General features: G+C 34.4%; 1 protein-coding gene across 2 annotated transcripts in view; it reads right to left on the bottom strand.

The window, feature by feature from the left end:
• Zwilch (zwilch kinetochore protein) overlaps window positions 1-12,013 on the bottom strand; it is a 129,283-nt gene extending 117,270 nt beyond the window's left edge. Inside the window, exon 1 of one of the 2 annotated variants that reach the window (XM_085809829.1) lies at window positions 11,864-12,013. The gene's annotated coding sequence lies outside the window, so the exon portion shown is untranslated. Of the gene's footprint in view, window positions 1-11,496; window positions 11,515-11,863 lie in introns of those variants that run through there. The other variant, XM_085809830.1, reaches the window with a different exon arrangement.
• Window positions 12,014-27,412: the final 15,399 nt, after the last annotated feature.

The following is a 27,412-nucleotide window of genomic DNA, read 5'->3' as shown; positions in this document are numbered from 1 at the left end:
CATGATAAAGTGTTAAGAAACCTAACTGTATATTGGAGGACAATAAAAATATGCTAGGAGGATATATTAGTGATGCAGTCACTACTCATTACCCATCTTATAGAAAATCTTTCAAGGGGTATAAAAATGACTTTTTGGACTCCTCGACATTATAATCTCTAATGGTCACGTTTTATACAATGTAAAAAATGGTAACATTACTTAAGAAATCACTATTCATGTGAGGGCTTTTTTTAATTTGGGGAAGAATTTGAAATCTGTTATATAATCTTTACAGTTAATTCTTTTACAGGTGTCTTTCAAAGTTAATTCCTAATCCTTAAGTATGTTAGGTCGCTTTTATGCAATTATTTTCCCATTATTTGCAACCACTTATATTAAATACTGCAGTAACACTTTCTGCATATGAATACATTTTTTCACATTTCACAATATTGCCTTGATAATCCTCGGCAAAGATCATCATTTACGTAACCAATGGTTGAAATGAGCACTTAAAACTTCATGAAAAAAATTAAATGCATTTCCAGAATCTACCGAGTGGCCATAATTAAACTGACAGTGCTCACAGTGTTCTGTAGTGCGACCTATTTGCGAGAATAACGCCACATTTTGTAGGAAGATTAAACAAGACGGGGGACGAAGGATTCCACGAAAAAACAAATTAGTTCCAAAAGTCACCGCTAGGGGAATATTTGGCACTGTGTAATAGAAAATTTAACAAATGCAAATTAATACAGAATAAAATTACCTTTTATTATGCACATTTTCTGACTTAGTTCAAGTGCAATATGGCAACACTTTTAAAAAAGCGTAAAATCTACATAAACACTGATAAAGTCTCGTGATCTGCAATATCACGTATGCTGAGCAGAAAAAGAAGTTCTTTATTCAAATTTCACGTTACATCCATTCGCACAGTGCCAGCTGCTTGGGTTTTAAAAGGTAATGTGTTACGTTTTGAATCAATCGGATTGGAAGTTTATGTGCAATGTCTCCTTCTTTAGTCGAGCATGCGTTACAGGTCAAATTCTTTTACAACCAGTGCAATGCATCAGCCACTCTTCGTGCTTTTAGAACGCACAAAAAAATGTGTAAACGTAACGGTCCTGTGTCAGTTAATAGGCTAAAAGCAATGGTTGCGACGTTTGAGAAAACAGGTTCTCTGAAGATTCAGTCAGGCAGAGGACGAAAACATGTACCACAGGATACAATCAAAGCAGTTGCCACGGTGATTGTCGACAGAGGACCAGACAATATTGCTGCCACCTCTAGCGCTCGTGGAGTAGCTCGGAATATGGATATGCCTTACAGTACGGTGTGGAAAATCTTACGAAAGATTACAACTTCTATCCATACAAGATCAGCCGTGTACAGGAGTTACTGTACCCAGACCATGATAAGAATTTGACTTTTGCTCTCACCTTTCTTGCCAGAATGGAGGTGGATGATGGTTAGCCGTGGAAAATCTTATGGGGAGATGAGGCCCACTTTTACCTGAATAAAACTGTGAATACCCAGAACTGCCAAATTTGGGATGACAAATCACCACATGCAGTCACAGCAATTCCCTTACATTCACCAAAGGTAACTGTTTGGTGTGGGTTCACAGCAGAATTTATCGTAGGTCCATTCTTCTATGAGAACATTACCCCGACAGGACCGGAAACCTGTTCTGTTACTGGAGAGAAATATCGCCACATGCTGAACAGCTTTGTTATTCCGGCACATCAGCAAGGACAATGCCTGGGGAAAATCATTTTCATGCAAAATGGAGCCCCTCCACACGTTGCTGTACGGGTGCAACAGATGCTACAACAGAAATTCACGACAGAAAGAGTTATTAGCCGCTACTTTCCAACTACATGGCCACCTCGGTCGCCTGATCTTACCCCATGCGACTTCTGGCTATGGGGTTACCTTAAGTCCAAGGTCTATCAAGGAGTAGTCCAGGACCTGGCTACGTTGAAGGATAACATATCACGGACTGTACGGGAGATTACTGCAGACATGTTACTTTCTGCTGTTGTGCATACTGTGCACAGAATGCAATATGTATTTCACAACAACGGCAGCCACATTGAACCTCATTTGAATGCAAAATAAAAGGTAATTTCTGTATTGATTTGCATTTGTTAACACTATTTTCTATTACACAATGCCAAATATTCCCCTAGCAGTGACTTTTGGAACTAATTTGTTTTTTCGCGGAATCCTTCGTCCCTCGTCTTGTTTAATCTTCTACAAAATGTGGCGTCATTCTCGCAAATAGATTGCGCAACAGAACACTGTGAGCACTGTCAGTTTAATTATGACCACCCGATACATATCTTTGGTTCAATTTCTTAAAACAATTACGAAAGAAAAAAAAAAAAAAAAAAAAAAAAAAAAACCCTGCCAATTAGAAATTTCAAAATTTATTTAAAAAAAAAGGGTACTTACGTACTATGATGACTACCTTGGCGATATTTGCCGATAAAAATCTTCATTGTCGATTTTAATTTATGTTTATAAATTCTTTTAAAAATAAAAGCCCTAATTATAATGGAACAAAAACTTAAAAACCAAAAGTCCTGAATATATATATATAATAGGGGGAACGGAAAGTAATGTAGCTTTCTTACATTAAATTCACACGAATAAATTTTTAGCACGTTTTTATTTTTAATCAATAATGTAATCAGTCTCGTTATCAACAATTTTGCCATCTAGGGTGCAGATTTTTAATCCCCGGACCGATATAAATCTACTGGTTTTTGAGTAAAATATCTCAAGATGGCATTTTGGACATAATTCAAAATTTTTTGGCACTAAGAAAATGTTGTAAGGATTGGAATAAATGGAAATCCAAGTGTAAAATATCGGGCGAGTATGGTGGGTGACGCAGCACCTCCCATTCCAATTCATTCATTTTTTCCAGTGTCCGTCTTGCACAGTGCGGTCTTGCATTATCATGTTGCAGAATGATGCCTTTTCTATTGACAATCGCTGGATATTTTTCAATTAAAGATTGGTTCATTCGATCCAATTGTTCACAATAAAGATCTGCATTAACAGTTTGTACAGGTTTCAGCAATTCAAAATGAACAATTCCGCAAATAATATGCCACCAAACACACAGACGCGCCTTTTTGGGATGTAAACTCTTTGCAACTCCTATTAAAACTACCTTTTGCGTTTTGGATTATCATATAGGACCCATTTTTTGTCTCCACTAATCAAACAATCAAAAAATGGTTCTGTATGGTGCCGTTGAAGCATTACGTTGCATGTGATGGATCGGTTGGCTTTGTTCTCTTCGGACAGATTATGGGGGACTCAAACACCTGCTTTGCTTATTTTTCCATTCTGCTTTAAATGTTCTTGGATGGTCGACCAAGGCTGGTTAAGAGTGTTTGACATGGATTTGCTTCCACTTCTGCCCTTAGCATGTTGTTGTCGATATGCGCAGAAACAACATTACTTTCCGGTCCCCCTATTATATATATTATAAATACATGTATGTATATATATATATATATATATAAACACTATACTAAATACGAATTTAAAAAATTAAAATTAACTTACTCAAAACTGGTTAAAAGAAAACGCTTAAGTTAATGGTGAAAGTGGCAGGAAATAGCTTTCAAAATAGCATTGAAAGGCATTTCCTGTTTTTTCCACCAAATAAATTCAGCTAAATAGGTATCCAAATGATGGTGGCTTGTCCTCCATTGCCCCTTGTTCCTCCATTTTGCGGAAACCCCCCATCTTTTCAATGTGTTGAGTATAAATCTGCGTAGATGGGTCAGCAAAATTGTATCAATGATTCACCTTAAAATGTTCAAAACTGGTAACAATGAACTCCTCTGTTTGATATCCAGGCCACGAATCTGACATTATTGTTGAGCCTTCAGCAATATTATTTTGAATTTCTTTCACTAATGTTGTTGACTTAGCAAGTGTGGGATAATGCTCTTTATTTTAGTGCCCTCTATAACCTATGTTAGAGTTAACCTGTATAACTTGCAAGGGTCGCCAGTTTTGGCGAGATATCTAGGTAGTCGTCATAGTACGCAAGTACCAACAAAAAAAAAAAAAAAAAAAAAAAAGACTAAGCATTGGCACGATGTTATTGAAAGAATTATCTATGCCATTCAGTTTTTAGCCAAACAAAACTTAGCTTTCCGTGGTTCCAGTAACAAATTATTCAAAAACAATAATAATTTTTTAAAGTGTATAGAAATGATGACAAAATTTGACCTTATCATGTCAGTATACAATGACAAAATTCAAACTAAAAAAAAATATGCTTCATTACCTTGAAGATAAAATTAAAATTGAAACAATTAGCTTATTAGGGAATAATATAAAGCAACTTATTTTAAGCAATGTCTAACAGGCAAAGTATTTTTGTATTTTACTTGATTGTACCCCTGATGCCAGCTATCAAGAACAGATATTAATTTGTATGAGATATCTTAATTTAGAAAATACAAACAGGAGTATTGAAGAAAGGTTTTTAGTATTTTATGTAACAACATATATGACCAGTGAAGGACAAACAACATTCTTATTAAAGGCTTTAGAGGAAAATGGTTTGAATATTAGTAATTTATGCAGCTAGGAATACGACAATGGTTCAAACATGAGAGGTAAACAGTTTCCGAGTAATTATGCTTAAATTGCTGCTTTTCAGAATTAAAATGTTAACTTAAGTTTAACATAATATGTAACTGCACTTACTTTTTTTTTTTTTTTTTTTTTTTTTTTTTATGTAGAAAAACAGTAACAACAAGCAATTGCAAAAGAGATAAATGTTACACAAATTACTACTATTGCAACAGTAGACACGAAATAAGGATTAAGTAATTTGTCGAATGCGCCTACCCTTACATACGCATCGGCATCACGTATTTTCACTTTCAAATAAGACAGAAGAGAACACTAGAGATGAACTCCTGCTCTGGTTATAACTTTCTGCCAAATAAGACAGTGTACTAGGTGGAAGGGACACTGAGGCTGCCTTAATACAGTTAAACACCTCAGCTCCTAGAAGAGATCCAAGAAGTCGCTAACCTATCGGTCGAGCTGATAAGACGAAGACTAAGCTGAGTCAACAGGAATACTCAGCAACTCACAGCCCATGTTCCTGCTCTGGAGGGATGGTAAAAACGTCTGGCCCCCAAACCCGGATAGCAGAACAAAGTCACTTACACTCTCAGACAGACCGGGCCACCGATCTGGCTTGCTAACACTATGTCATGGTATACAGATGTCGGCTTCAGGCACCTCCAGGGGGGAAACCAAGGAAGAATATGAATATGCAGTTTTGAGGCTCCAGGCATCTACTGGAAACCTCAAGCAGTTTAAAGACTCGCTGAATTAGCCAACTCCACTGACGGGGGTGTTTCGCCCCGGACAACCATGAATACCTGACTACATAGCTCAACCACAACCAACGAAATGGACGAGAACACCATATGGTCCCTGCTGAGCCTGAAACAGCCATCACTAGCGATGACTCCAAGTCTGTGGAGACTGATTTTAAACACCCATGGCTGAGACTGCCTAGGTACAGATCCTAATCAGTAGCTTCTCAGGTTTTACCTGAGTTGACCCCTGGAGAGGCATTCAAATAAGACAAGAATTTTCCTGTTCAGACAGGCAGTGAGACGAACTGCTTTTTTTAATGATTGCCCGGCGCCTATTGTCGGCATGCCCTGCTTCTATGGCCAAAAACTCAGGAACTAAACAATCATGTATGTGCGTGTTCACAGAAATTTGGAGAGCTAAACTTTCATTTCCCACCTGCATTTGTGAAATAAATTCATTACAATAGTCATAAGTATATTTTTCCTTCTGTAAAATTAACTCTGATTTGGCTAGAGTTTGAAAACCAGCTCAAAATTCAACAGCCATTGCTGAAGAGTTTGATTGGTAACTAAAACAACATTTATAAATTATGACAAAAGTTCTTAGATTTATTAGTAGTAGGTTATCTATATCGAGAATTATTGAGATAGTTTGATACATAATTTTGAAAATTCTCAATGATGTGCAGCATGCTGATTACTTAAAAAATTCTGGCAAATTTTGCTGGATATTATACTGAAACAACACAGCACAGGCCTGTCGTGAATAAAAATTATAATTCTGATACCATTAAAAATTCTAGTCATCTTCTTTCTTTAGTGGATTTTGTTTTACTGGTCATCAATAAAACTAGTCATTCCAAAGTTTTGATTTAAAACATTTAAAGATTTTTTTTAGGTTTCAGCTCCAAAGAATCAATCAAGGTTTAGAATTTAAAATCTTTCTGATGATTCAAGAGCTATGAGGATTTGAAGTTCTAAGCTTTTAAAAAATGATGATCTTTTAAAAAATGATAATGTTTATGATGAATCTTTGAAAACTGTAACTTTTCACATCTAATGAATTAATTCAATTATTTAAGGTTAGATTTGATCTCAGTATGTTAGCCTCATGTCAATTGTGTTGGAAAATAAAATTATCAATTTTCATAGAAAATCCTAAGAAAATTAATAGCATATAAAAGATTTTGGGCGCAAAAATCGCCACAACACAAGCGAAAATAACAAGTCAAAGAACTGCACAAACTCAATATCTGTGTACCACCAAAAATCTTCAAGGCGTACCCGTAAATATACTTTTACTGGTTAATCTAGTTAGTAAAACAATTAATATTTGTATTAAGGGATATTGCTTACTTCATTATAATTTTTTTTAATATGCGATACATTTTTATTTATTTATTTATTTATTTATTTTTTTTTTTTGATAAATTTGTTCTACAGAGTAAAATTCTGTGCAGGTTTTAAATTCCATGTTTGGTCTCTTTAGGCATTTTATGGTACATTTAAAAGCCAGACAAAGGCTGGCCATGTAGCAGCTACTAAATAAATAAATAAAAGCATTATTTCAAAAATTTAATTTAATAGTACCAAAAAAGTAAATGCCATTAAGGTTGATCTTTGGATTATGGTAACTTGGCGATTTTTTGGCGAAAATTTGGCGACCAACTCTGCTACAGCAACCCTCTATTTCTTTTAACCCTCCATTTTGTCTTCACGAAGTAAAGACATGTTTCTTTTCTTTTTATTTACTCAACACTTTTTCCAACAATCTACTAGCTGAATTACACTGATGCTAGAAATTTTATGTAACAAAACTGCTTAATCATGACAAATATTAACTGCAAAATTGGGAAAAAGTGCAGAATCGCAAACTCCTTGCGCGTTTTTCAGAATAGCACATACACATAAACCATTTACACGTCGACTTATTTTTACTTAACAAAAAATACCATAATTGCACAAAAATGGCATTGCACACACTCTTAACTTTATCCATCTACACTGCTATTTTCTCATAAATTACAAAAATTTGCACGAAAATGTTCTTAATCTTTAAACTCGATAAAAAGCACATATATGAAATTACCTGATCGCGAAAAAGTACATAACCTTTCCAAGGATGAACATTTCCACATATGAAATAAATAAAATATCCAAAAGCTTTTACCTCTAAATTATCTATATATTATAAACGTCACTAACGAATTTATACGCAAACATTAAAAATAGTTACAAATACTTAGTGTCAAATATTTAAATTTTTCCATACATGTTTACTTCAACTGAAACGTATACCAAATTCCTACAAACCAAAAATTCACAAAATAACTATCATTTAATTAAAATGTCACTAAACCATGTACACGTCGACTTATTTTTACTTAAAAAAACATCCCAGAATTGCACAAAAATGGCATTGCGCACACTCTTCACTATATCCATGTACACTGCTTTTTTCTCATAAATTAGAAAAATTTCACGAAAATGCATGAAAATACTCAACGTATACTACTCAAACGTATTCCAAAATACGACAAATATATAACTCACAAAATCACGATCATTAAATTAAAATATAATTAAATTAAAAAACACTACTTAAAATATAAATAAGCACATACATTAAATTAATAAAAATTAGATTACAATCCTAATTACTTTAAACTAAATCATTGCTAATAACAATTTTCCAATAATACCACATTAATTTATTTACTCCTTACATTTAGAACAATGCATAAAAATAATATCCTCAAATGATTAAAAATACTAACTTACTTAATCGGTTGATCTTTACATTATGGTAACTTGGCGTTTTTTTGGCGAAAAGTTGGCGACCAACTCTCCTACAGCAACCCTCTATTTTTTTTTCCCGCCGCCATTTTGTCTTCACGAAGTAAAGACATGTTTCTTTTCTTTTTATCTACTGAACACTTCTTCCAACAATCTACTAGCCGAATTACACTTATGCTAGAAATTTTACCTAACAAAACTGCTTACTCATGACAAATATTCACTGCAAAATTGGGAAAAAGTGCACAATACCATACTCCTTACGCGTTTTTCAAAACTCATACACATAAACCATGTACACGCCGACTTATTTTTACTTAAAAAAACATCCCAGAATTGCACAAAAATGGCATTGCTCACACTCTTCACTATATCCATGTACACTGCTTTTTTCTCATAAATTAGAAAAATTTCACGAAAATACATGACAATTTTCTCAATCTTTAAACCCGGTAAAAAGAACATATATGAAATTACCTGATCGCGAAAAAGTATTTACCCTTTCCAAATATGAACATTTCCACATATAAAATAAATAAAATATCCAAAAACTTTTACCTCTAAATCATCTATTACATTATACACATCACCAACGAATTCATACCGCAACCATTACAAATACTTAGTGTCAGATATTTAAATTATTTCCATGCACGTTTACTTCAACTAAAACGTATACCAAATTCCTACAAACATAAAATTCACAAAATAATTATCATTTAATTAAAATATCACTAAACCATGTACACGCCGACTTATTTTTACTTAAAAAAACATCCCAGAATTGCACAAAAAATGGCATTGCGCACACTCTTCACCATATCCACGTACACTGCTTTTTTCTCATAAATTAGAAAAATTTCACGAAAATACATGACAATTTTCTCAATCTTTAAACCCGGTAAAAAGAACATATATGAAATTACCTGATCGCGAAAAAGTATTTACCCTTTCCAAATATGAACATTTCCACATATAAAATAAATAAAATATCCAAAAACTTTTACCTCTAAATCATCTATTACATTATACACATCACCAACGAATTCATACCGCAACCATTACAAATACTTAGTGTCAGATATTTAAATTATTTCCATGCACGTTTACTTCAACTAAAACGTATACCAAATTCCTACAAACATAAAATTCACAAAATAACTATCATTTAATTAAAATATAATTAAATTCAAAAACACTACTTAAAATATAAATGAGCACATACATTAAATTAATACATACATAAATACCCATTTCGAATTCACTTTAGTTACGGCCATGGGATCCAAAAATTCACGAACACTGTTTCACACAACACAGAATAAAGCCAAATACAAAATTTCCACATTTTTTCCCGATTTCCCCCCTTTTCCGATTAAAGAAGCGTAATTCGTCCATTAATATCACATGACATATCCCATGATCTCTCATTTCCCTCACGCAAAATAATGCGTAATCGGAACTGAGTACTGCTCACATTATTACCAAAGTCCCAGGTAGTAACCTTTATCGCCTCCAAAATGTCGCCAAACTACCAGTTACCATATTGTAAAGATCAACCACCTAATCTTCTTCAGAATCTTCATTACGTGGCTGCAGTACTACTGCTAATTTCTAAATCCTAAATCCAGTAGTCAACAAGTCTATTCACCAAGTAATAAGAAATTAATAAAATTTCACCTATACTCAAACTACTTTCAGCAAACCACGTACCCTTCCTTACACTCCTTTTCATAAAATGTCCATTTTCACCATATTTCTTGCACCGCCATTTAAACTTAACTGTAATATCCTTCCTTTCACACAATCTCAACTTATTCTTACGAGGGCCATCCAGGAAGTAGATTACGTTTCCGTCTGTGTCCGCTAGGGGCGGGGCTAGCGCGGCCATCTTGGGGTCAGAGCGTTGCGCAGCTCAGTCTGCATCTAGCCGTGCTAGTGAGAGGTTCGTGCTGTGCTCCGTTCAGATACTGTGACGGTTTGAAATGTCTGCGTTAATTGAAAATCCCGCGAGCTGCGAGGTGCGCTCAGTAATAAGGTTTCTGACTGCAAAAAACTGTAAACCGATAGAAATCTATCGGCAGCTTCGTGAAGTGTATGGGGACAACATTATCACTGAAGGTGGAGTGCGTCAGTGGGTCATAAGATTTCAAAATGGCCGAACCAATGTTCACGACGAAGATCGAAGTGGGAGACCCAGCATAGTGACCGCCGAACTTCTCGAAAAAGTCGATGCTAAAGTCCGTGAAAATCGAAATTTCACAATAACGGAACTTTCTTTGAGTTTTCCACAAATTTCGCGAAGTTTGTTGCACGAAATCATCAGCGAAAAGCTTGGTTACCACAAGTTTTGTGCAAGATGGAAGGCAAGAAGAGGTAACGAAGTGGTTGAAGGCGCAGGCGGCCGAATTTTTCGACGAAGGAATTTCCAAGCTCGTACATCGCTACGATAAATGCCTTAATTTGTATGGTGACTATGTAGCAAAGTAGTATTTGAGTGTGGCTTTCATCTGTATATAATAAAATTTGTTTCCTATACTTTGTTTATTTTTTTATTCCAAAACGTAATCTACTTTCTGGATAGCCCTCGTATTATCAGATAAATGCATTAAAAATTTAGAATTCACTTTACATAGCGCCATGCAATCCGAAAATTAATCAACACTATTTCACACAACACACAATGAAGCTTTTCCAAATTAACCCCCTTTTCCGATTAAAGAACTGTAATTCGTCCATTAATGTCACGTTTCACACAACAGAGAATATAGCTAAATATGAAATTTCTAGACTTCCCCCCTTTTCCGATTAAACAACTGTAATTCGTCCATTAATGTTACATGACATATCTCATGATCTCTCATTTCCTTCACACAAAATAATGCGTAATCGGAACTGAGTGCTTCTCAAATTATTACCAAAGTGCTAGGTAGTAACCTTTATCGCCTCCAAAATGTCGGCAAACTACCAGTTACCATATTCCAAAGATCAGCCGAAATTAAATTTAAGGGTACTGGATATTTAGTTACATTTTTGAGACAAATAAATTGACCATGAAAAAATACTTATATCATGATAACACATATGATAAAAACATAACATCATAGTCATACACACAAAAATTAAAGTACTTAAACAAAAATAAATAATGTTTTGGCAGCATTTTATAAATAAACGATGATCTTTGTAAGAAAGCATCAACTTTCTTGAAATGCATTTAGATTTTTTCCCAACATTTTAAAATTACGACCTTGAATTAAAACTTACTGTATAATTTTTAAATGCCTAATAATTATTCCCTTTTTTAGTTTACAAGTAAAAAATAATGCACGTCTGCACTTACTAGATGGCTATCATTCTGGTTTCCCAGAATGTATTTTCGAACATTTACTTTTATTAAATGATCTCAATACATGCGTTTAGTTGCCACAATCCGAAGCTAATTAGGTCCTTATTTGGCAGTTTTTTGGGTAAGTTATCGAAACTTTAAACAATATATTAAGCATAACAAAATTGTCTCTAATATTTCTTTCGAATAAGAAATTATAAGAGGTTAAAAAAATCAATTATCCTAATCAAAACAGAAGTACCAAATTTATTTAATCGTTAGCTCGTCGAAAAGTTATGAATTAAAATACTACGCAAAAGACCTAAAAAGCGCTTTCAACACGAAAATAAAAAACAAAGTGCTGAATGTTCTTAATACGTACAAATATTACATGGGAAATATGCTTTTCAAAATAGTCACTATTCCAAGACCTCAAAACCAGAACAGTTTTCAATAATCCAAAGGAACCGCCAAATAGTGCTGCCAAATTACAATACCTAAAATAGATCCGAATAATAATAATAAAGTCCGTTACAATTATGCGACTACAAACGCTGACGGTTTACGGAAGTTAGCGGGTCTCACGTGACTGGTGGCAACAATACGTCACAAACTATTTGTCTGGGTTACTATAATTGGCTGTTTTCCACTTTTTTATGTGAATTTCGAGAAGTTTAGTTTATAGAAAATCCTTAATATCATCATGTAAACAAACACCGATGGCAAAAAATTATTTGGTAACTACATCCATTACGTATTGATAAATGTTTCGACATGATTACATATAACTGCATTAATAACCAAATAAAACAAACTTAGATTACAAATGCGTTATGTAATGGAGCATGTTACTAAAACTTCAGAATTGTAGAATCCGGAAGATTTTTTTTTCCGAGTTAAAAGTATAACAAAATACGAGCAGTGTTCTAATAATTTTTAAATCTTCATATTCTTTAATATTACTGCTGTTTTTGATAACATGATCATAACATAACTGATGATCATAACATCATTTAAAATAAAATCTAATTTAAAATAAAGTCATTTAAAATAAAATCTAGTAATTCTGCTGAATACTGCTTTTCATGAAAGCACGAGAATATTTTAATGGGATTATTAAAGTATCTGTAATAAAGAAAAAAACAAAGTAGGTTAGGAATAAACAGTAAGTAAAAGGAAGATTACTAATAATATATATTAACTATTGTATATATGTGTAATTTTGTGAATTGTGAAATAATGATATTTGTTCATTTTATAATTTAATAAATAAAAATTGTGAAAAAATTATATTTGTTCATTTTATAATTTAATAAATATTATGAAAAAGCTACGTACTTTTTAAAAAATCATTTGCACATGTTTTTCATTATTGCATTTAAGTTTTATTCATTATTTGAATCAATATATATAAGAATATAAGAGAATCGTATACATTTTATGAGTAAAATATTATACGCAGTATGAATGGAGATATGTTACTGTAAGATCCTAAAGTCTGGTAAATCCTAGGTTTTACCAGTAAAACCTAGCTTTTACCAAAGTAGCTTGTTAAAAGCTTGAAGTATGCTTTAATATGATTCCACTTCAGCCTTTGAGGTAAAACCGAGGAGTTACCAATGCCTTCTGGTAAAATCCTGAAACGAGGGATTTAAATCAACCTTGAATAAGACTCCGCACACAAATTCCGTCATGACACTTTTCTGTTCCTGCCTCTCCTTATTTGCACCATTCGCAGTCTAACTTGGACATAATTTAAACAAGTGTAAGCAACTACGATCTAAAAAAGAAAAAGTTTGGGCGCAAGTGCAGAATCGCCCACTTATCGATGTTCACATGGACAAAGTCAAGGGAGTGCTTAGTGCCGAGTTTGTGTAATTCTCTGATATTATTTTAAGCAAAAATAGGTTGTTGTGTACATGGACACTGAGTTTGTGCAATTCTTAGACTTGTTATTTTCAAGTTGGCGATTTTGAGAAATGCACTAAACAGGGGTGATTCTGCACTTTCCCTGAAGTTTTTTTCCATTTTTACATACTTTGCTTTTTTTATTTTGCTGATGGGAAATGAGTGATGATATGCGGAAAAAGATTATGACATTTTGTCTGAATTTGTAAAAAATAAGCCTGATAACTGCTTTTATTTAGCAAGTGAGAAATATGTGATGGAGAAACAAACAGTTCATTACAGAAGGTTGAAATGCTGTCGTATTCTAATTGGAGGAAAGGACAAACTTATAATATCACTATTTGCAAAAATCCTATATTATGTTACAACTGATGAAGTCTTCAACACAGCACTCATATTGCAATTGGCCATGGTGAAAGAACTTGCATGATTAAAGAACTGAATCGTAAGTACAAGAATGTAACAGTAGAACCTATTTTCACATATTTAAGACTATGCGAACCATGTCAGAAGAAACAAAAAACTGTGAAAGATGGGATTGTAATTAAATCAGTTGTGCATAGTGAAATGAATTCTCGATGCCAAGTCAACCTAATAGATATGCAGTCCAATACTGATCATGATATGAAATTCATTTGAGTGCATCAAGATCATCTTACACAATTTGTCCTACTCCGATGTTTACACAGTAAAAGAATTGTTGAAGTAGCATATCACTTTCTGGATATTTTCATAGCTTTTGGATCCCTGAGCATTCTTCACTCTGATAATAGGAGGGAATTTTGCAACCAAATCAAATCATAAACAGTTTATGTGAAATGTGGAGTGATATAAAAATAGCTCACTGAAAACCGAGACACAGTCAGTCACAAAGTTCTGTCGAACGGGTGAACCAAGATGTTGAGAACATGTTGGAAAGAAATAAGATAGGAAATTGGTCAGAAGGATTAAAATTTGTTCAAAAATAAAAAAACAAAGCATATCAGGAAGGATTGAAATGTTCATCTTAATGAAGCTATCCTGATGTTCTGCAAAGTTGTCTTATGAAGCTAGGACTTGCTAACTCAGTTTTGCCACATAATTTGATTAGTAACATGACCACTGAACAGGATTTAGAAAAAAGTTATAAGTATGTATTACTAATGAATGTGTGATTAATACAGAAAATGGGAAAACTAATCTCGAATCAACAGTTGATTTAGAATTGCAAGATAATAATAATGCATATGAAAAATAATCAGACATAACAATGGAAGCAGATACTAAAGTTTGAATTGAAATGAAAGAACCAGATATATGCTCTGACACAACGGGTGCAATTATCAAGAAAACTCAAAATGTGAAAGTGTTTCGAGAGACAGTTAAGGAAGGACTTCAGAAGCAGGCAAAGAAGATGAAGACTGTGTCTACTAAAAACTTTCCAAAACCTACTTTTGGAAAAATGTTAAAATAAAAGTACCTGATATTGATAGATCAAAAATGGATCCAAAATCAATAATAGCCGTTATTAGAGATATTTAAGATGATGAGTTTTTATGTTTTTGATAGTAAGTTCGGTAAATTAAAATCGTTGTAAACAGGAAAGCAGTTTATTTTTTGTAAAGAAAAATTTTTTGAACATTGAAGAAGTTGGTATAGAAGAAGTAAGTGTATGTGAAATAGTAAAAAAAAAAAAAAAAAAAAAAAAAAAAAAAATTCTTTAGTTGGGGTACAAGGACTTAGAAAATGCAGCTGTTAAAAAAAGTGCACTACGAACATCTGTTTGTGCAAATCAGCTGATCTACTTTGTAAATCCAAATGCCATAACAATCAAACTTGTAACAGGTAATAAAATGTATTAAAGTAGTAGTACTAAAGAAAAACATGCTACAGTTTTCTTATTTTTTTAGTTACGTGCTTATTTAACTCTCCCTTATATGTTGTGGTATTTCAATTCCTAGGTTTTTAATCTTTTTTTTTTTTTTTTTTTTTTTTTTTTTTTTCTCCTCGTTTTCAATCTTAGAACTTTGTATTTATCAAGTAATAAAACAGAAGCTGCTTACAGTATCAACTGTATTCAGGCTTACAGTACTGGATATTAAGATCCTTCAAGATTCAGTGTTATTCAAGTTTGGCATGTTTGATAGTGAATACAAGTAAAATATGTTACAAATAAGAAATATTTGAATTTCAGTTATTATACTTGATACTCAAGTCATAAAAATGTTATTTATTCCTTGTTAGTTGAAATCATATTTTAGGATATTATGAGTTAAATTTCGTAAACTATATACTTAAAAAGAAAAACCTTTGAAAATTTGTCCTTAGGTGATAAAACAATATTAAAATATAGCATATAAGCATAAAATTAGAATTCAATAGCCAAGCCAGAATTTAAATTACTAAAGTTTAAAATGCTAAATTTAAATTACTAAAGTTTAAAATAGTGTGAAAAAAGTCTCATGTTATTTCGAGCTTCCCAATTATGTTTAAGTAGAGAATTCTTTGTTAGAGCAGGACAAAGAAGGAAGTGATCACTATCCATAAAGCCAGAATGGCAGAGATAATCAAGACTATTAAAAATTCCAGTCTTACTCATGTGAACAGCCCAGCAATGATATTCCACTGCTAATCAAAACACAACTATTGTATCTTCACTAGGGCACCAGTCTAGTAAATCATCAAAATCCTTGAGTTTTTCCCTCAATGTAAATTAAACAAAACCCTGCTGAATTTTAAGCTTTGTGGCTCAAAGTTTATCTGAGACATCTATGAAAGTCTAAGAATGTTGTTGAAACTTGAGTTGGAAATTTGTATCTCATGAGACATGCACAGTTGTCCAGTTCAGTATAAAAGTAACTCTTAGGGTTGTTTTTTTCAATGCCAGTCAAGGTGAAGAATCTGATTTTGCATTTGTTCCAATTTGTTCTTCAAATCCTCAAAGGCAGTTATTAATTGAGTGCTGGAATATTTCATAACAGTAAGTAGGTTTGTAAGTTGTAAATAAAGTGGAAGTCGCATATCCCCACCTTACTCCTGTTGTTTAATTACATTGAAAAAATTATTAATCTTTAACATTAGTTCCTCCACCCATTAATTCCAAGACCAATTCCTATTTAAGACAATTACCATGTAGTTAAAAGTTTAGAAACAATTATTTCAATGATAATTCCTCCAATCCATTAATTCCAAGACAAATTTCTATTTAAGACAATTCCCATTTAGTTAAAAGTTTAGTATTGAGGCACATGGATATTATTATATAAAACTCCAAGTCAAAAGGCTTGTGACACAATACAAAAGTTATACAGGCAGGCTTTTCTGTTTCTATGCATGTTATTTAATTGGCACCAAGTACTCAAGTCTTCATGACATCATTTAATTAACTATTTCTGTGTACCTTTTTTGAGGATGGAAGACCATGTCACCAAATTTTCAGCATACATCAATACATTTACATCCCTATCTTCTAACATAAATATAAGGTTGTTGACATGTATATTACAAAGAAACAGCTGAACATAGTATCCTAGGGAAGACGGGACTGAAGTTGCTTGTGATGAGATATGAGTAAAGTGTAATGCAATATGTTGTGTTATTCATAACACAGTGCATTTATTATAAGACAGATCATTTAAAAAAATCATTATTTGAGTTTTGCATTTCTATTTTTTATTTTATTTTCTATTACTGGATTCTCCCTTTAAAACAACTGTAATAATAGAGATACAAGACTGAAATAATGATTTTGTTTCTTACCTGCTTTAAAATGAACACACTGTATGTCAGTGTTAGACTAATATCAAATTATATGGAACTAGAAGCATATCTTCTGTCCTTCATTTCTTTCCAAATTCAGTACCAAGCATCATTTCATCATGTGGTGGAATATGCAAATTAAACTGTTGGTAATACAGGTATAATTCCACTGCGTTAATGCTGCAGCCATCCAAATTTTGATAGAGAACACCCCTGGGGATACATCTGAGGGTCTTCCGTTCCTTCTTTCCAACAAGCTACTCTAATAATTTTGTGGTTCAAATGTTCGTTAAGTTCGTAAAAACGTTATTGATGCTTCTTCTAGCTTTTCCACCAAAATTTGCATTAGTGTTATCCTCACAATAGGCAATGATTTTATAGTTCAAATTATTATTTTTTAAAATAGTACTTATTGAATCAAAAATTATTTCTGAAGTTTCACCTGGCAGTGAAATAAAATCTAATATTCTAATTTTAATTTCTGTTTCTAGATCAAAAAGTTTAACAATTGTGGAAAATAATTTAAAATTTTTGTGGTTGGAAGCATCATAATATATGGATATAAATGTGCATTTAAAATCTAATTGTTTCTGCAATTGTGAAAACGAATATAGTGAGAAAACATTACAAATAATTGCTTCAGTTTTTGTCGTTGCTTCTGCAAATTTTTTGTCGTACAGTGTTTTGATCATTTACGATGTACAATCAATTGATCTGAAACTTTGATTGTGGTTTATAGTGTGGAAAGCAAATAGCCCTTGAGCTAATGCTAGCTGTTCCTCCATTAACAATAGATATTCCTTGACGAGACGTAACGACAATGATCGAACACCACCGAGTAAATCTAACTCGTTACATCGCCTATTTTAGTGTACTCTGCATACATTTTATGTATTTTTTATTTCTTTATATTTACTATAATAATTAATAAATAATAGGTAATATATTTTAACAGTACATTTAAAATAAGAAATGCAGATGTTTTCTAAAAAAGCGGGACATTTTTAAAAATCTGTGGGGCACGGGATAGTCCTCCAAAAAGCAGGACTGTCCCACCAAAATCAGGATGTGTTATCCTAGTAATTTTGACATTAGTAATAATGAGAGCAATAATTGCATTACTTTAGCATTTTTCTCTTCATAAAAGAAATTGAGTAATGTACTTCAACATTGATGTGATAAGATAGAATCCTTCTGTAAGTGATGCCAAAGAACTGAAAGATCTGCTAGAGAAAGGGGATAATTATTTTATTTTAGAAAATATTCACCAAATCATTGCATCAGGAACTTGAACAATGGAGATCATAATTAATTAATCATAGTGAAGAAAAAGACCATGCATTTTGCTTCTGTTTTAGCAATAATAAAAAATCACTCTCTTATGATGCATATAAGGACTTGGAGCATTTACATCTGCCTCTGAAAGGAAATAAAAGATGTCTATAAACCACCTGAAACCTCATGAGAGCTGGCACTAGAATCTGTGCGGTCACACCAGATGACATTATTTAGAAATAGGGGCCCACCAGCGGCCGAGCGGTAAAGTCGCTGAACACTGGTAGTTCGGTCCAAGGTTCGAATCCCGCAAATGGGTTGGCTGCATGGCCGTTTTCGTGGTTTTACCCATGTGTAACGTGTATACGAGCCAGTTTCCCTTAGAAAGTCCTCCACAAAGGCATCCCTCCCCTTAGGCAGATAGCCCTCAAGGCTTTGCCATAGTTAAATAACCTAACCTAACATTTAGAAATAGTTGAGATTACAACAAGTGGAAAAAAAATCTAGTGTTGAAAAGGCCTAATCGTGAATCCCATAAGAAATGATTCACTTGTAATCTAAAATAAGAGACAGTAGATTCGATGCAATAAAATTATTAAATGTAGGCTTTAGCGTACAAAAGCATAGCAAAACATGTAATGGCCACTTCCCAAAGTTCAGCTGAACTTTTATATCCAAATTGTTACTGAAAATATCTAAAAGACTACTTTAAATTATTTCAGAAAAAAATATTAAAGTAAGTTGGTTTATTTTATTTCTGGGACTAAATAAACGAAAATAATTTATGCAGAAAAGCATTAAAATATAATGATTTATTTTGTTTCTGAGAAGATAAAACAGAAGAAAAGTTATGCAGTCAGGAATGCTAAGTAATGCGACATATTTTTAGATAATAGTCATTAAATGATGTAAGCAAAATACATTATAAGGTTTCTTAATGTGGATGAAGGTAGGTTCCATGTATAAAAATTTCTGAAAATTTCACATATGAAAATATATTCTGAAAATTCAATTTAAACTGAATATTTATATTAACAAACATTTATCAGATGCAAATATTCTTGTCCCAAACATGTGTGCTCAAAGTCATGACAATAGATACCACATGAAAAGAATACATTTAGGAGTTCCATAAATAATGCATTAAGGATTTGAAGCACAGAGCTGATTTTTATATTATCTCTTTACGTTCTCTGAATCATAAGAACTGATTGAATTGGAAATAATGCCTCAACGTTTTCTGGTGAAAGGTCTAGAAATTATGTGTTTTTATAATTATAAATATCAATACATATTTTTGAGGTTACACTGAGGAATTTTTAAAACATATATTGCAATGCTGACTCTAACTAAGTAGAGCATTACATAGATATTTTTTTGCCTTAAGCAGAGGCATACCCCTATGTTTATTGAAATTAATGATATTTATACGCTTTCATATTCATTGAAGATAAATATTTCAAATCACAACATTCTAACACTTATAATATGTTCAATCATAGCTTTATATATTCAGAAAAATTACGTTACAATTAATGATCTATATTTATGATGTGTTTCTGAGAAATGTTTAAAAAATAGCAAATATCAAAGAAACAGAATAGTTAGCAATGTAAAAAATGCTGTACTAATTATGTAATTTTATATACAGTCAAAAGTCGTTAATTCGGAGACCCATAATCCGGAATGATCTATAATCTGGACCTCAAATCTACAAAATTTCTGCGCATGCGTCGCTTTGACGCATGCGCGTAAGACCTTTACGGCTGCGAATATGCGTGTGCGCATGCGCATAATACGTTTACGCAAGCGCGTTTAATGTATAACGGACGGTATAAGCTAAGCTGAAATTATCTAATTCAGGTAATGTTGCAGATTGCGTTGTTCCTTAATCTTCGAATTGGATCCGGCTTATTATTTTTTGCAGACTGTTACAGCAATTTTATAAAAGTAAGCTTGAACTTTCGATTATGTCAAATAGAATTTCCGATATATATTTACTAATATGTAAAGGATCTACAAAGCGAAAGTATGTTTCCAAGTCCATTAAACCAAAAGTGGAATTGCTGCAAAAAATGGATAAAGGCATATCCTTTGATTATCTAATCATTCCGAAATATGTTTATCAATTTCACGCTGCTCTGCGGGGGAAGGGAAACGACACGGCGCGCAATGAATTGGAAGTTGATCTGTCAGCACTATCCTTATCTTCAGGGCAGATGTTTTTATTTTATTTGTCTTATAATTCCTTACTAAATGCAGTATTTTATCTCCATGTACTCCGTCTTTGATATGATTTAAATCAAATTCCTCCTCATTATAATTCGCTTCCGATAGTGAAGAAAGTGACACAGAGGTTATTGAAAACGGAAAAATTTCGATTGACAAATTAGTCGGTATTCTCGACACAGCAATTATAGGACTTGAACAGCGGAACTTTGTAACTGAAGAAGAAATTATGTCTGTTTATAGAATTAAAGAGAAAGTATTATCACATAAAACAAAGCAACTTAAACAACTTACATTGAAAGAAATGTTTAATAAAAAAAAAACAAATAAATATTAAGCTTTTTTTTTTTTTGTCAATTTTGATATCCTTTAGATCATAATTGTTCTTTATTTCATAAATTACGGTTTCATATTTTTAATTTTATAACTTCTGCATGCCATCTTACCAGATTTAAACTGATGATCTATAATCTGGAAAAATCGATAATTCGGAATCGCCGAAGTCCCGACGAGTCCGGATTAAAGACTTTTGACTGTATATAATTTAATTCTCCTTACCTTTATAAAACAAAATCATCAATATTTTTTCCAGAAGGAATTTGATAGCTTAATTCATATTCTATACAGAGAATAGATGAAGATGTTTTATAATTTTTTCTTATTTTAAGATTATAGAAGCTTCTCTTACCATCAGCAACAGTAACTGGGAATATTAGCCTTATTTCAGCTTCAAATTTCATTATGATTGAACTAGGCTGTATTTAGAGAATTATCTTCAAAAGATTTAAAGCAGTCTTACTGTTCAAATAACTGTTTTTTAAAGCTAGAAAGTTGTGATGAAATTTTTATTTGTATATCATTTAGGTATTTAAATGCTAAATTATAAGCTTCTTCATTTGGATAGCTTAAATTTTATTAATGTTAATTTTTCACTGATTAGAAAATCAAATCAAAAAAGTCAAAAGATAACTCGTTAAATTTACATATCTCAGTTTTTTTTTTTTTTTTTTTTTTGTTTGTTTGTTTGTTTGTTGTTGTTGTAAAATTAAAACGTATATTACTTCTTTCATTTCTACTACGAGAATTCCCCCCCTACAAAATTAGTTCTTTTATCAATTTATTACATTTTCACCTTCTCTTCAGATTAGGTTACTTATATTTAAAGCTAAATATCAAATTTCTAAAAAATGTTTTCAGAAATAATTTTATGTGTTCATTCTAATCAATGACAATCCCTCTTTTTTATATTTATATAAATAATTCAATTCAGTTGTAGATTGTCAGGATTTCTTTGATATGGGAGATGTGAAAAATTAGCAATGCATTCGCCGGGACTCGAACCTAGACCTCTCGAATACGCACCGAGTGTACTACCATTACACCTCGAAAGCATGCAGAAAGGAGGGGGGAAAATACCTTAGGGAACCCAATCGCCAAATCCTGATCGAAGAATCATCATCCACCATCTTTTAGGTCGGGGCCACTGTAGAGTCATTAGGTTATTTTCGAGCAAGAGGATATGGAAAATGAGAAATACCCTCGTCGTCAGGACTCGAACCTCATCCTTTCGAATACGAAACGAGTGTGCTAACCGTTACATCACGAAGGCATGCTGAAAGGAGGGAGAATAACAAAGCAAAATAAAGGAAATTTTCTCCTGGGAAATTCGAAATGAAATTTAGAATGCAAAAGTGGACTATTGTGGTAATAATTGACAATTAAGAAAGCATTTTTAGATTTGAATATAAGCTACCAGATTATAAATAAAGGTACAGCAGTGTAAATAAAAACTAAATAGTAGAGTAAAGCAGAAGAATTATTGCTGATTCCATGGACAGATCCCGACTTTTTAAGGGGAATCAATAACATACATCAATATTGGGTTTTAACGAAACTTTCCCGCCACCGCAAATAACGTCTTCGCAAACATAATACGCTGGCGTGTTTAATCATATTTTGTCAAATGATTTTTGGCATTTGAAAAAAAGAGATTTGTTTTAGAACACTCATAGAGATATTAGGTATTTTTTGGAAGCAGAACAAGGGAAAAATTAGCAAACACCTCGGCCGGGAATCGAACCACAGACCTATAGAATACTCGCCGAGTGTGCTGACCACTACACTACGAAGGCAGGAGAAATTCTTTATATACTCTCCCTTTTAAAGGGCGTCTGGGGTTTTAGGGGACCCAATCGCCAAATCCTGGGTGTGGAGAATCATCATCAACCACCCTTTTAGTTCGGGCGCCACTGTAGAGATATTAGGTATGTTTTGGGAGCAGGAGAAGTTAAAAATGAGCAACACCTTCGCCGGTAATCGAACCACGGACCTATGGAATACGCGCCCAGCGTGCTGACCACTAAACTCAAAAGCAGAGCGCTCTGGCAGGCCTACTGACGTTGATGAGGCCCGCTTGCGAGAACTTGTAGAAGAAAATCAGTATAGAACTCATCGAGAGCTTGCTAAGGAGTTAGACGTTAGTCCCATATCCATTAGCCGCGCTATACGTCGCATAAACTTGCCGTATAAGTTCAATCGCTGGGTGCCACATGAACTGTCTAAAAAAGATAAGGATATACGTGTTCGGGCCTGCACTAATCTGCTCGAATATCAACGCAAGGACAAAATTCTGGACCGGATCGTCACTTGTGATGAAAAGTGGATTTACTTCAATAACACAGGCCAAAAAGAGGGTTGTTCTGTGGCCTGTGAGCCCGTTGGCAGCGTCGCAAAGCGCAATTTGACTAACAAAAAGATACCTTCCAGAATACGTTGGCTCATGCGAGCAGTGTGTGGTCGGGCGTTGTACTGCTGATAGAGGGCATTGGCCACTCCCTGAAGGTACAGAAGTGTCAGCAGCCGCAGCACATGATCCACGTATCATTGGGCCGTCATAGTGCTTTGAATACGAACTAGAGGTGACCTGGAATCGTAAGCAGTTGGCCACCAAACCATGATGTCGCGCAGTGGAGCGTTCCACAATTGCTGCCGGGATTGAACCTGTCTCCACATCGACGCCACACTCGTACGCGGAGACTATCATTGGAGAAACAGAAGCTTGTCTCATCCTGAGAACACGACCTTTGTGCCATTCCGTCGTCCACATCGCTCGAGCACGGCACCATTGCAGACGTTGGAGTGTATGATGTGGGGTCAATTGCAGTTTCTTAGCGGATGACACGAATGCAGGCCACTAGCCACCAATCGACGGCAAATAGCTCTGGTCGATATTGGAGCATGCAGGTTGTCTTGAACATGCTGCAGAATGGAGGTAGAAGTGACTTGCGAGTGCACCACCTCCTGTCGTCGAATGCGTCGGTCCATACGTGCTGACGTCATTCTGGCTGCACCGGCACCCGTCGAACTTGGCACATTTCCTTGTTCCAACCATCGTTGCCACAGCTGATACTGTGGACGCATCAAGGTGTGTGTCAGCTGAGATTTGCCGTATGGACCAACCTGCCTTTCTCAGTCCGATCACCATGCCCCTCTTAAATTCTGCTGTAACTGCCTCCGTTGACGGCCTGGCATTCTCTGCTATTAGACGCGTCCTCTAAGATAAGAACAGATTTTGTACGATGATTTCCCTAGCAGAAATAACGGCACTAAAGTTGAACATTCTGCAGGTTCCTTCCCTTATATCTTTTCCAACGTGCGTTGGAGAGCTGCACATCTCACATCATTCGCATAATTCGGTGAGGTGCGTCTACCCTGAAATTTGCGTAATTTTTAGGCCTGTCCTGCTTGGTGCTGCATTTTCCAATGTTGGGTAATGTATTTTCTCTCATATCCATGTTTTAAACAGTGCAGAATTTCGATTTTTGTACCGTTAGATAGGACGAAAAATAATATTCCAAATCAAGAGTTTTTGGAACTTCTAAAGTAATTTACCAAATTTGTACTTTTTAAAAAAAAATCATTCAGTTTTTTTTTTTTTTTTTTTTTTTTTTTTTTTTTTTTTTTTTTTATTATGGCGTTATTCTTGATTGTGACGAATTTATGATTCGAAATATTTGATCCTTCGTTTTTAGCAACGTACAGTTTCAAGTGATGGGCATTTAATTTGCACACACATGTAGATTTCAGCAGGTAAATTAGGTACTAATTATGTTAACAGATGCGGGCTTGGAAGAGTTTGCCGCGTTTTAAAATATTTTGAATTTTTGGAGAGAGATTATGTTGCAATAAGACATTTTGAATCATCAAAGCGTTCCCTCAAAGCTATCGGCAAATAATGTTTACTTCTTAAATTTTATTTGAAATAAAACAGAGCCTGGTATATAACGCAATTCAAAAAGGAAGAATTTCCATATTAAAAATTAAAGGGCCTGAAATAAAAATAGAATTTTTATCTTATACAAACATACACATATACAAAGTGATTAAAAAATATCAGCCAAAAATGAAAGGCAGATAGAGGGGATGAAATAAAGAGATTTTGTAATGGAATATGTGTGCTTTGAGGGGATACAGGCCGTTGTTGAGCAGTAAGTAAAAGCGTTTAGCTGGCGAAAATCATCGTTACTCTTGCAGATTTGGAGCGGCATGTATCCCTAAAAAAACACGAAATTCGGCGGTAAAGCTCAGAACCAAGGATACTGCCTTGCGGGATACTGGATCTTATAGGTCTTGGAGTTGATTTTTCATTTCCTTGTGCAACGAAGAATGTTCAGTTTTGCAAAAAGGAGAAGATCAGAAGAATAAGTTCTCTAGGAAGTCCTAGTTTGATAAGCTTGAAGATGAGCCTCTCATGGCAGAGGCGGTCAAATGCTTTTGCCACGTCCAGCATAAGGAGCGCAACACTTATTGTGAAATGCAGATCCGGCGAATTCAACAATTCTCACGAGTTGGCAAGTCATGCTAAGATTTTTTCTGAAGCCTTATTGATCGTTAGGTAAAAGATGAAAATATGGCTCGATTCTTGTAAGTATAATTCGTTCCTAAATTTTTCCTAGGCTGGATAACAGACTGATAGGTCGATATCCGTCAGGTTTGGGGAGAAGAAAGGTCTTTGCTTGATAACAGAGATCAGGAAAGTAATTTAGTGTGAAACAGGCGTTAAGTATGCTGGCAAATTTACTGATAATATTTCTGGGCAAGTTACGAAGCATTTTGTTGGTATCCTATAATGTCGTGAAAGAAAGGAGTGGCACTTAAAAACAAAGGCCATAAATTATTGATGGGTAATTTCTTTTCATCCCCCAAACTTTTTTTAAAATTTATTAAATGAAAATAAAACAAATGCATATTGAACTATTATTCTGTATAGGAAGCATATCCAAAATAATATAAGGGAAAAAATATCTGAATAGAGGAGAAACGAACAGTGCGTTTCACAAATGGGATGACAACTCTACGCTGGAAAAATAAGCTTGACATTTTCATGTTGATTCATATGCATAATCTAGTGGTTATACACTGACTACCAATAAGTATTTGGACACCTATGCAAATGATGATATCTGCGGTCCTAAGGTACGTCACGGACTCCGCAGGTATATATCGTGTAGGAAACAGCATCGGCTTTAGTCGCGTGCAAGATGCCTCGCAGTTCGGAGCTCTCTGATTTCGAGAAAGGTATAATTATCGGGTATCACAAATGTGGCCGATCCTTAAGGGACATATCTAATGATCTGAAGTACATCGACAGTGGCCTATGTGATTAAGTAGTGTAAGGTGTGCAACGATTGTCGGAATGTGCCCCGAGTCGGCAGACCAACGAAACTGGAAGATAGAGACCGACGAGTGCTGTCCAGAGAAATTCGGAAGAACCACACCCAACCAATGTCCCTCATCCGCGAGGAGTTTCTACAGGCATCCGGGAGTATTGTTTCAATGAATACCATCCGTAAGGAAGCACATTTGCTTGGTTTTAATGGTCGTGATGCTGCCCGTGAGCCTTTGATCACAAAGTCCAACTGCGCTGTTCGATTAATGTGGTGCAAAGCACATCGAAATTGGACCGTAGATCAGTGGAAACGGGTTATTTGGAGTGACGAATCAAGGTTCACCCTTTACCGTTCGGATGGCAGGGTCTGGCGTATACCTGGAGAACGTCTCCTGCCAGAATGCATTGTGCCAACAGTCAAGTTCGGCGGAGATGGAATTATGGTCTGGGGGTGTTTCTCCTGGTATGGGCTGGGACCCTTGGTCCCCATTCATGGTAAGCTCAACTCCGATGCCTACTGCACTATTTTGGATGATAATGTGCTTCCTACGTTGTGGCAGTTTTACGGGTTGGACCCCTGTTACTTTCAGGACGACAATGCCAGTTGTCATGTTTCGACGTTAACCAAGGCTTGGTATGGTGCCAATGGAGTTCATCGAATGGACTGGCCTGCCAAGAGTCCAGACCTGAGCCCTATCGAAAACCTCTGGGACGAGTTGCATCGCCGAATTCAGGGGTGCAATACCCGTGCAAAATTGGCGAAGAAACTTCTATGTCTTCTCCAAGCCGAGTGGAAGAATGTACCACTAGCTGTCATACAATGACTTGTGAAAAGTATGCCCTGGAGGGTCCACGCTGTAATTACCTCTCGTGGAGGCTCTACCAATTATTGATTTTGAATAAAATTATTTTTTCTTTTCTATCACAGGTGTCCAAATACTTATTGGTAGTCAGTGTAGCTGCTGGGAAGTCAAAACTCGAAATTGCAGCTTGTTGCTTTTCCCTCGTGTCTAACGTGATTTATAAGCCGCTTTCTCTCGAAGTCTTCGACGAACTTAAAAGTTAAATTAATTAATTAAAGAAATTCGAGATCTATCTGTGTGGGAAGAGATG

The sequence above is a fragment of the Stegodyphus dumicola genome, chromosome X2 (assembly GCF_044657685.1).
Source record: "Stegodyphus dumicola isolate Sdum_Otavi_A_Nest chromosome X2, ASM4465768v1".
Lineage (NCBI taxonomy): Eukaryota > Metazoa > Arthropoda > Arachnida > Araneae > Eresidae > Stegodyphus > Stegodyphus dumicola.
The sequence above is the reverse complement of the archived record's forward strand: the minus strand, read 5'-3'. Positions and strand labels throughout refer to the sequence as shown.